Source organism: Uranotaenia lowii, chromosome 2 (genome assembly GCF_029784155.1).
Source record: "Uranotaenia lowii strain MFRU-FL chromosome 2, ASM2978415v1, whole genome shotgun sequence".
In the NCBI taxonomy this organism is placed as follows: domain Eukaryota; kingdom Metazoa; phylum Arthropoda; class Insecta; order Diptera; family Culicidae; genus Uranotaenia; species Uranotaenia lowii.
The window spans coordinates 165331776-165343083 of NC_073692.1; positions in this window are offsets into that span (position 1 = coordinate 165331776).

An 11308-nucleotide genomic window follows, 5' to 3' on the forward strand; every position below is an offset into this window, starting at 1 on the left:
TTCTTCCAAACCTTTTTCCATTCTACAGTGGGGTTGTTTCGCTCTACTTTTGGTGGATCTGTTTGAGACAGAAGGTAATCGTAAACAAGTCTTGCCGAAGGGTTTTGTTGGATGTTACTTGGTAGGTTCTGGATAGCTTGCGACACTACATGTGCATCGGGGAGGCTAGACGGGATTGGTCGAATACGTTCCACTAACATAGACTTGAAGAAAGGCATACTGTCGAGTTCTATGATGTGCCTGTTGATTAAAAGCGACTTGGTTTTCATAGCTGGTAAGTGAAAATTTAACCCACCATTTCCGATTGACTGTGCGAGTTGATGGATGGGGACCCGAGCACAATATCCACGCCATAAGTAACTGCCACTAGTAGCTGTAACTTTTGCTACATGATAAGCATTTGGAGGAACGATTGAAGAAAGGAACCATATCTTTGAATTGATGTATGTGTTGAGTAGATGAATCTTTTGATGCAGAGTTAACAACCTCGTAGAGTGAAGCCACAAATGTTGAGCCACCTTCGTTACCACTGTGTCCCAGTTCTTGCGAATCATTGTCCGTATCGAGTTAGCGAAATAGACACCCAAAATTTTTATGACATCAGTCGTTTGCAGCCAGGGAACGTCTAAAGCTTAGTTCTTTTAGAAATGGGACACTTTCTTTTGCTAATAGCTCGTTTACTAGTAATCGGACATTCAAAATTTTGACAGCATTTTGTTGCCTGTGAAAATTACTAATCGACCTATTTTTTTCAAAATTTTAAATTCATGTGTTTTTGAGATATTCACGATGCAAGAGAAAAAGAAAAAAATTATCTTGCACAGTTTCCTTCAAAAACCATGATTATCAAATTGATAGCTGACAAAATCGTTGATTATTCAAAGAATTACTGTGTGTGAGTGTTGGAAAAGTATGCAAACACTGTCAACAATGTTCACAAAGTTCAAATCAAGCATTGTAGTGAAGCACATGATCGGCAACTACGGTTAAGGGTCATCAGGGAAGCCAAGTCTCAGACCAGAATTTTGAATTTTTAATAAACGAAAAACTATGTGTTGATCGATGAAATTTGCAACAATTTTTTTTCTCTGATAAGCTGACAGTGTTGTCTAATTATGAGTCATTCAAACCTAGCCTCAAACAACAAATTTTTGCTGGTTCCAGAGTTTGTAAGCTGGTTCTGAGATAATGGGACTGGTGATTTCTGATGGACCACAAAACTTGTGAAAAAACCAATATCAAATAAATTCTAGAGTTTGAATCCCATAACATGTCTGCTCGTGGTAAGGTCCCTAGCATATTAAAGTATGTATTTGCTGGTTGTTTTGTTTAAAATATAATGATTTGCCAAGATTCTGCTCCTTTGAAAAAAAAAACCACAATTTTCAAAACGAAAACATTGATTTTTACTGTTTCTAAAAGCCTAGAAAGAGTAATCTTTGATGTACCCTTCGCAACCTACGATCTATACTAACCGATTATATACTTTAATATTAATCTCATGATGGTTTTGCTTCGTTATTGTCAGATTTTGCCAACAGAAATTTCATTTAAAACGCTTTTAAGTGGCTCAAAAGTAATCAAGTTTTGTTGATTTTGAAACAGCTTTATTCACAAAATTGCCTTTAATTTCTTAAAAAGAGAAGTATTGGACTAAAAAGAAGTAGAAATTGAACGAGGAGGATGCATCCACCTAGAATACAAATTGGACGAAGTAAAAGTTGAAAAAACTGAACAATATCATGGCTGAAAAAAGTGTGCGCCGGTCGATGGGAGACACCAAGAATAAAGTAGACATTTTTCTTACAAAAAAACGATAAATTATTTTTTTCAAATTTTTTCTTGAATTACCATAAGATTACCTTCATTTCTACCATAGAAAGTATTTCGATCAAATGAACGGTTTTTGAGATACACGCATTCGTAACTGTCCCATTTCTAAAAGAACTAAGCTTTATTGGATTGTTGTTTATATGCCCTACATCAATAGCAACAGTTTTACTCCGATTCAGTTTGGCTCCTGATACATTTCCGAAATTGTTAAACAGCTCACTGATCATTTCGACTTGTTCTGATGATCTAACCAAGATAGTAACATCATCGGCATAAGCGACTACGAGGTCCTGACCACAAACTCTCTCAATCTGTCTAAGTAGAGGATGCAGGTATAAAACAAAGAGGTGCATCGAGAGCAGATCTCCCTGACGTACCGATCTGCCAATGCGAAAGGGAGGCGATAGTCTTCCGTTTACAAGAAGTCGTGATGAAGATAGTTCAGAAATTCGGGAGAGTAGGTCGACAAGACCACGATTGAACCCGAGTGAGCACATGGTGTTATAAAGGTATTGGTGAGACACCCGATCGAACGCTGATTCTAATGGCGTATTTTTTTTTGATTCCGGATTTGGCTCTGGAACCGTCAGAATAAAAAAGCAAGTTTCGGGTTTCGAGTTATTCCATACGTAGGTGTGCGTGAGAACGAGCGCAATGTTTACATGCAGCTGTCATTTTGTTCTCCCTTCTGGATTTCTTCATTCGGTTCTTCACATCCGGATTGCCGTTTTTCGTGTCCGGATTGCACTGGACTGCAGATAGTACGATTTTGCTTGGCTGAGAGGTTCAAAATCGCGGCAATAATCATTTGCCCGTTCATTATTTCAACTGTTTTGTTTTCAGCCAAAAACAGCTGTTTAATGTTTTGACAACAACGTTGAGAGTATTGGTGAACTTCTCGCAAAACTGACTTTTTTCTCAGGGCGACTCCGTCCGTTTTTCGAGCGAACCTAGGTTGCCTCTCGAGCAATAAATGAGCACGATGACAGCAGTTACAGCGAACCTAGGTTGCCTCTAGTTTGCCTCCAGGTGAAAAAAAATACGGTATAAGTCGAAAGATATTAGCTTGCCTCTCTGTTTATGTTCGATAAAAGAGGCGATACGATCTTTTATATGTATGTATGTATGGATTTGATGATTTTGGCCTAGAGTGTTATACTCTATATAACCACTGCACGAGTATAGGTCGAATCAGGTTGAATCTATTTGATTATTCGAAGACAAAGTGTGTCTAATACGAGCGATTTTTCATTAAATTGAAAATCTTGCTTTTTCTAGGAAGCTTATGACTTCCTTGATCCTTGATTCATCGAAGTTTTTTATCAGATCGAATAGATTATTACATCTTTCCCAGTCGTAGTGGTTACGAATATGATTGTATTGTATACAGTGAAACAGTGCATGTTCGGTCGTAAAATTTTCTGTACATAATTCGCAAGTTTTTGATTCTCGAATGTGCAAGAGTCCCAGGTAGTATGGTGAGTCGATTTGCTGTTCGAATTTGTCTGTTATTCATTTCAGAACTCCAGTACCACGGTTTGAAATTAAAATTCTCTTGGAATTTATAAAATTTCAATCCTTTTTGATTGATTGTTGCCAAATCCTTATACCACTTATTTGTATCGTCTATAAGTGTCTTTTTATAGTATCGAATCGCATCATCTAATCGAAGTTTGTTTTCTAGGATTGCTGAACTTTCGAGTCCGAGTTTCGCTAGTTGGTCAGCATTTTCATTTCCTCTGATTCCAACATGAGAAGGTAACCATTGTATAGTTGCACGATTTTGTGTTCCTAGAGAACAAATGTCGTGAGTTACTTTATCGAACGTTTTGTTCTTTCGATCCCTTTTTAGAATTTTGCATGCCGCTTGGGAGTCTGTGAAAATAACAATTCTTCGCGAATCGTTCACTTGTACGTGTTCTAATGCAACTCGTATTGCCAGTAGTTCTGCAGAAGCAATGCTCACTTCGTGCGCTAAAGCTAGGCTTATACTTTCGTCTGTGGAGGCATCGTAAATACCAAGTCCGCAATTTGAGCCAGATTTGGAAGCATCCGTATACCATTGTTCGTACATGCAATAATTTGTTTGAATCATTTCTTGAGTGAGTTTTTTTTAGAACTATAGGAGATGTTAATTTCTTTTTTTGAGTTGACCCTATTATTTGCTCATTAACCGTAAAATTGAATATGCTACAAGATTTAGTCTGAACATAAAGTTTTTTGAATGTGTTGACGTTTTTTATGTATACTCCTTCAATGAATGAGTACTGCCTTTCTTGTTTCAGTTGATTCAGGTTCAAAGACTGTAATTGTTGAGCAATCAAATCGTTCCTGTAAATGTGAAAAGCAATTCTATTTTTTGTAATAAATTCGCGTTTCAACGTTAGAGGTCCTTCCCCGCTCAGTGCTGCCAATGTGTTAATGGGAGTTGTTTTTGTGCAACCCGTTGCTACCCGAAGTCCTTGTCGGTTGGTAGTCTCCAACATGTCACTATATTTTTTTGCAGCATTTCCGTAAAGAATGGCACCATAGTTCAGATAATTTCCGAAGAGTGCTTTGTGGTACATTACCATGACTTTTGGTGTACCTCCATATTTTATTCCTCCAATAATTTTCAACATGTTCATCCTGTCCATAAATGTATTTTTTAAATTTTTTACATGTAGGCCATATCTTAGTGTTTGGTCCAGAGTGATACCTAAATATTTGTAGTTTTTAACCGTTTCTAATATTTCGCCTCCAAGAGAGAGAGCGAGAGTTTTATTTGAATCTTTGAAGAGCATCGCCTTTGTTTTTGAACAATTTAGTATCAATCCAAGCTCCTCAGCTTTTGCTGTGAAATCGTTTATTTCCAGTTGCATTTTTTAACAGCCTTTTCTAAAGTTTTTGCTCTTACAATTTTCAGGAAATCGTCCGCAAACTGAAGAGTTATGGTGTCCCGGTCGAGGTTTGTATTGTGAAGAGAAGAAGTGTAGATATTGAAAAGGATAGGCGAAAGAACATCACCTTGTGGAACTCCGCAGCTTGTTATGTGTTCTACTTTTCCTTGATCTGTGTAGATGATCATTTTTCTATTTATAAGAAAATTGAAGATCCACGTTATGGTATCTTTTCGGAATCCATAATTCAGCATTATGATTCTCAGTTTATCCACATTTACACTATTAAATGCATTTGAGAAATAAAAAAATACTCCAATTGTTACAAATCCTTCTCTTCTGGATGACATTATAAAGTTTGTTGCAAAAGTCACACAATGTTCCGTTGACATGCCTTTACGGAATCCAAATGAGAAATCAGGTAGAATATTGTTATTTGAACAGGTAAGGTTAACATCTTCAAGAACCGCTGCATTTATAGTTTTGGTGATAGTTGAAAGAAGAGCAATAGGTCTACTCGATTCAATCTGTTCCGGAGGTTTGTTTGGTTTTAGTACTGGTATAATCTTTATTTCTTTTAAATGATCTTGTAAGTTTCCACTAAGCCACATTTCGTTCAATAAATCTATTATTTTTGAAACAGTATTAAGATCCATACTTTTAAGCATACCATAATTTATGGAGTCTATTCCTGGTGCTGATCTAATAGATTTCTTATTGATAATTGCCTTCCAGGACTCAAAAGTTATTATTCTTTGTCGAGTATTTATGTCAGGCGAAAGACGTTGTTTAATTTCTTGTACTCCAAAGTTTTTTGTAAGGAATTTTTCAGCTGTGTCTTTGTTATTTAATATGGGATTATTTTTGGGATTCTCAACAGGACTCAGGGGTTGCATATGTGTCTCTGTGAATGTAAAGCATAAGATAATTCGACAGCTTTAAATCACCCGTTTTTATGTTTTTTCTGCTGCTTTAAATTCGGTCGTTCGATTCCTTCGTCACGAGAAACCCCCATAAAACTCGAAGCAATTCGAGTACATGTGCTGAAAGGAAGAAAAATAGTGATAAATCGTGCTAAAGTTTCGGTTATTGAAAGTACCGTTTGTTTACAAAGAACATTAGTGTAAACACCCCAGCTCGATTTTTCCGATTGAAGCGACATCTGCCGGAAATTTTGTGGAACCATCAGTTTCTTTCTGCGAAGTCAATTGCATAACTGAAGGCGCAATGGAACAGCACTGCTCGACTTGCCGTGAAGCTATCACTGGTATCGAGCAAATCGCTTGCAAAGGAGTCTGCAGCAAGCGATTCCACATCGCGTGCACTGGATTGTCTAAAAGTTTGGCCAGACAAATTGATACTACGTCCAATAATGTTTTCTGGTTCTGTGATGACTGTGCAGCGATTATTTCAAATCCTAGTTTCCGTTCGATGGCATTTAATGCTTCTGCTGAAACAAACGCAATTGCGCAACTCACAAACGCAATAACCGAGTTGCGTTCAGACATTAAGCAGCTTGCTCCGAAACCGATCCGTACCCCTCTGTGGAATAAGTCAACGCCCACGTCCACGCCCATTGAGCTAAGGCGTCCAATGAAGCGAATTCGGGTCCCTGATGCTGTTTCGACTGAGCCGTGTCAACTTGGGTCCAGAAATGCTTCAAACGATTTAGTATCCGTTCCACTTTGTGATGACGAAAACCCCAAGTTGCTCTGGATTTACTTGTCACGCATCAAACCTGACGTCACTGAAGATGCTGTCAAGGCAATGGTCCATGCCAACCTTGGTGTGGAGGATGCGAATGTTGTTAAACTGGTTCCCAAAGGAAATGATATTAGCAACTACCGTTTTATATCATTTAAAGTCGGCCTATCACCGGATCTAAAATCAAAAGCATTGAATCCTGATTCTTGGCCAAAAGGATTGTATTTCCGGGAATTCGTGGATTACAGCTCGAAGCAGTTTCGCGGTCCTCAACAATAACAGTAACCAGCCATCAGAAAACCTTATTTTGATTCCGGGACGCATCATTCATGCCAATTCGGAAGTTCTCTACTCTGGCCACCAACGACCGACTGTTCCTGCTGCAAGTCGTCCCGTTAATCGGTCAGGTGGTTCAGAGGGAGGCTTCCAATTGCCATGCTATGGCAAGTATACATCTGTTTCAAAGTTTTCTCCCAGTGACGCGTTTATGCCTTCCAGCTTCACATGTGCCTCGGATTGTGCGTTTTTCATACCTAATGATGCACGCTTCGGAGCTGATGCCAGCCTTATACTGCAGCCTACCGCTAACAGCTGTTCAGATATCGATGCTAACTCGGCGTTTTTTAACTGGAATTCGGGACGCACCACTCAAAGCAATTGGGAAGTTCTTTACCCGGACCACCAACGACTGACTGTTCCTGCTTCAAGTCGTCCCGTTTATCGGTCAGGTGGTTCTGGGGGAGGCTTCCAATTGCCATTTAATGGCAAGTATCCTTCGGTTTTATGTATTCCATCTAGTCACACACCTCTGCCTTCTAGTCCCGAACCGTGTGCGTCGAGTTCGACAGTACCTTTCGATAAGTTGGATGTTTGCCCAAATGGAAATTTTGCTGAAAATTTGCTGATTGGATCACCGGGATGCAACGAACTTAGCACAATGGAGGCCCCCAAGCCCTTCGTCACAGTCGCGCAGTTTCCAGCCAGCGTCAACAGTCGTCCCGGCCCTGTGTTCGAAGAAGGCAACGGGGTTCTCCAGCCTGTGCTTTCAGGCAAGTACCCTTCTTCTTTTCCCGCTGCGTTCAATGACTGCCCCTCAATTTGCAGCTCTCGCCCTATTGACCATCGCAAAACACGCCCAATTGACGCATCCAATTCATCTGACGCGCTGCGCCTGTATTACCAGAACGTGCGTGGTTTGAAATCAAAGATTTGTGAGTGCTTCGTTGCTACATCAGAGCTCGGCTACGAAATCTACTCATTCACCGAAACCTGGCTCGATTCTTCAGTACCGTCTAGTCAGCTGTTCGGCTCAGATTATAATGTATTTCGTTGTGACAGAAGTAGTGTCAATAGTCGTCGTAGCAGGGGTGGCGGAGTACTTATAGCGGTGTTAAACAAGTTCAGCGCATCATTGGTTACTTTGATTAATACCAATTGCATAGAAGCCTTGTGGGTGAAAGTTTCTCATGCTCATAGTTCGTTTTTAATTGGTACAGCATATATTCCACCGGAAAAAAGTCAAGATGGATCAATTATCGATCAGCATGTTGATGGCTTATCTGAAGTTAGATTGCAACATCCTTCGTGCAGCGTTATTCTTCTTGGTGACTTCAACCAACCGCAATTGACGTGGATTCGTGGTGACAGTAACAGTATGGTGATAGACTCTACTTCAGTATTAACATCGGCTAGTGCATCACTTTTGGATGGAATGCAACTGAATGGAATGGATCAAAGAAACTCTCTACGCAATTCTCAAAACCGAACGCTGGACTTGGTTTTTACGGACGATTCTATCTCAATAGGCACGGTCACTGAGGCCATCGATGCCGTTGTTCCGATTGACACGTACCATCCTCCGTTCAATTTTGATATCTCTTTTCCAAACCCTATCGTTTTTGATGAGGCGTTCGATACTTCAGCTCGCAACTTCAATCGCGCAGATTTTGACACGATGAATCGAGTCCTTTCTGAAATCAATTGGACGGATTTCCTCAATTGTACGGACGTTGATATTGCCGTGAGAGTATTTAGCTCAATTTTGGATGATGTTTTTAACAACTCAGTACCCTTGGTGCGACCTCCTCTTAGACCTCCCTGGAGTAATGGACGCCTAAAGCGGTTAAAACAGTTACGTTCTAAATTACTTAGAAAGTTCACTAGCTCCAGGTGCCCTTTCACTAAAATGAAATTGAACATTGCTACACGAAAATATCGCAGTTTCAACCGTTTTTGCTATCGACGCTATGTTGCTCGTACGCAAAGGGAGCTTCGCCGCAATCCGAAAAAGTTCTGGAAATTTGTCAACTCAAAACGGAAGGAATCCGGTCTGCCTGCGGTACTCCAACTAAATGATAGAATTGCAACGTCTTCTGCCGAAAAATGTAACCTCTTCGCGATGCACTTCTCCAGTGTTTTCTCTGATCTATCGCCAACTGCTGATCAAATTTTCGCAGCCGTCACACGGTTACCCATAGATGTGTTGAATCTGGATGTTTTTTCTATAAGCGAGGAAATGGTTCTTGAAGCCATTGGTAAACTGAAGTATACTACATCAGCCGGACAGGATGGAATTCCGGCGTGCGTTCTTAAGAAGTGTCGTACTCTTTTAGTGAAACCACTTACTCACATCTTTAACCGGTCCCTAGAACAGCAAAAATTCCCCGACCTCTGGAAAAGATCGTTTATGAGCCCAGTCTATAAAAAAGGTGATAAGCAAAATATTCTCAACTACCGTGGTGTCACATCACTAGCTGCCTGTTCGAAGGTATTAGAGAGGATCGTAAACGATGTAATTTTCTCAGCTTGTCGGAACTGGATCTCTGAAAATCAGCACGGATTTTTCCCTAAACGATCGGTAACCACGAATTTGACAGTTTTTACATCATATTGCATATCACAAATGGATGGCGGAAAGCAAATTGATGCAATTTATACTGATATTTCGGCTGCATTCGATTCAGTGAATCACGATATTCTCCTGAAAAAATTGCAACGTTTGGGATGTTCTGAACGACTGTGTGCTTGGATAAAAAGTTATCTTACGAATCGCCGTTTAGCTGTCAGAATTGGTTCTGCAGAATCTCCTGATTTTATTCCAAAGTCTGGGGTTCCACAAGGTAGCAACTTGGGCCCTCTGTTGTTTACAATGTTTTGTAATGACATTAATTTGCTTCTGATTGGCTGTGGAGTTCTCCTGTATGCGGATGACCTAAAAATATTTTTGGTCATAAACAGTTTAGCTGATTGTTACGAGTTACAAGGCTTCCTGGACATGGTTGTGAACTGGTGTGCTGATAATTTACTGGTTTTAAGCGTTGCTAAGTGTTGTGTTATTACATTCGGTCGGAGGAAACATCAATTCATATATGAATACAGCATACTGGGTGAGTCACTGCAACGTGTGGATCAGATAAAGGATCTTGGAGTTTTATTGGACCGTCATATGACTTTTAAGCCCCATTACTCTGTGGTGCTCGAGAAGGCCAACAGGATGCTGGGATTCATTATACGCCTGAGTACAGAATTCACCGATCCCGTCTGCCTACGAGCTTTATATTGCTGCCTGGTTCGATCAATATTGGAATCTGCGAATCTGGTATGGTGGCCGTTTGAGGCTTTGTGGGTTGCGCGTTTCGAAGCAATTCAACGGCGATTTGTGCGGTATGCTCTCCGTGAACTACCTTGGGAAAACCCGTTAAATCTACCGCCTTATCCACAACGATGTGCTCTGCTTGGACTCCATACGCTGGCGGATCGTCATTCCATTGGTCGATCACTGTTCGTGGCAAAGATCTTGAGAAATGAAATTGACTGCTGTTGGCTGCTTTCCCGTTGTAACATTTATGCTCCAGAACGAACCCTTCGTAATCGAGACTGGCTCTCATTGGAAACACGAAGTACGCGCTATGGCAGTAACGACCCCCTTCGTGCCGCAAAAATATGCTTCCTCCGTAATTATTCCCTATTCGATTTTAATGTGTCCATTGCAACTTTCAAACAACGGAATGAGCATAGCATGAGTGAACGACTTAGAAACTAGAAAACGATTTATGTAAACCTAGATTTAAGTTTTATTCATTCAGACACCCACCTTTGTCAGATGATACCAATATAATAAACAATAAACAATAAACAATAAACAATAATAGGGAAAGGTCAGGACTCCAGTAATATTTTGGTGTAAATGAATTCATTTTCTTATGTTTATTGCTTATCTGATTCGTAATTACTGCAAGGTCTTTAATTTCTTCAAATTCCCAGTGTTTAATTTGCGATATTTCTTCGGTGATTTTTGTTCGATCAAAATAACACTTTTTTTTTGTTTTAAACGATAATTGAAGTTGTGCTTTTATCATAAGGTGACCGCTTCCACCAAAGCTCTTTTGTAATACTTCCCATTTAGCTTCATTAAACATGTTTGTGGTGCACATTGATAAGTCAATAGCACTGGGTCTTTGATTTGCTATAGCTGGGATGAATGTGTATTGTCCATTATTGAGTATGAGAAAGTTGGTATTAATGATCGAATCATATATAAGATTGCCCTTATTATTGGTATCTAAACAACCCCATAGTTCATTGTGGCTGTTGAAATCTCCTCCTATAAAGACCTTGGAGTGTGTCGATAATTGGGTAAGTAAAAGTGTAAAAGCGTTTTCTAACTCTTGTAATGTAATTCTAGGGTTGATGTAAATTCCTACAAGAACAAGATCAAGGGTATGTATTTTTATACCTAACGTTTCGAATTGCATGGATGAACTTAAGACCAGTCTTTCAAAAGTAAGGTCAGAACGTAGATATATACCAGTACCTCCGAAACCATCAGACCTTGGTGATAATATACGGTGATAACCTTGTATATTCCACCTGTGAGTCATTATTTGATCTGG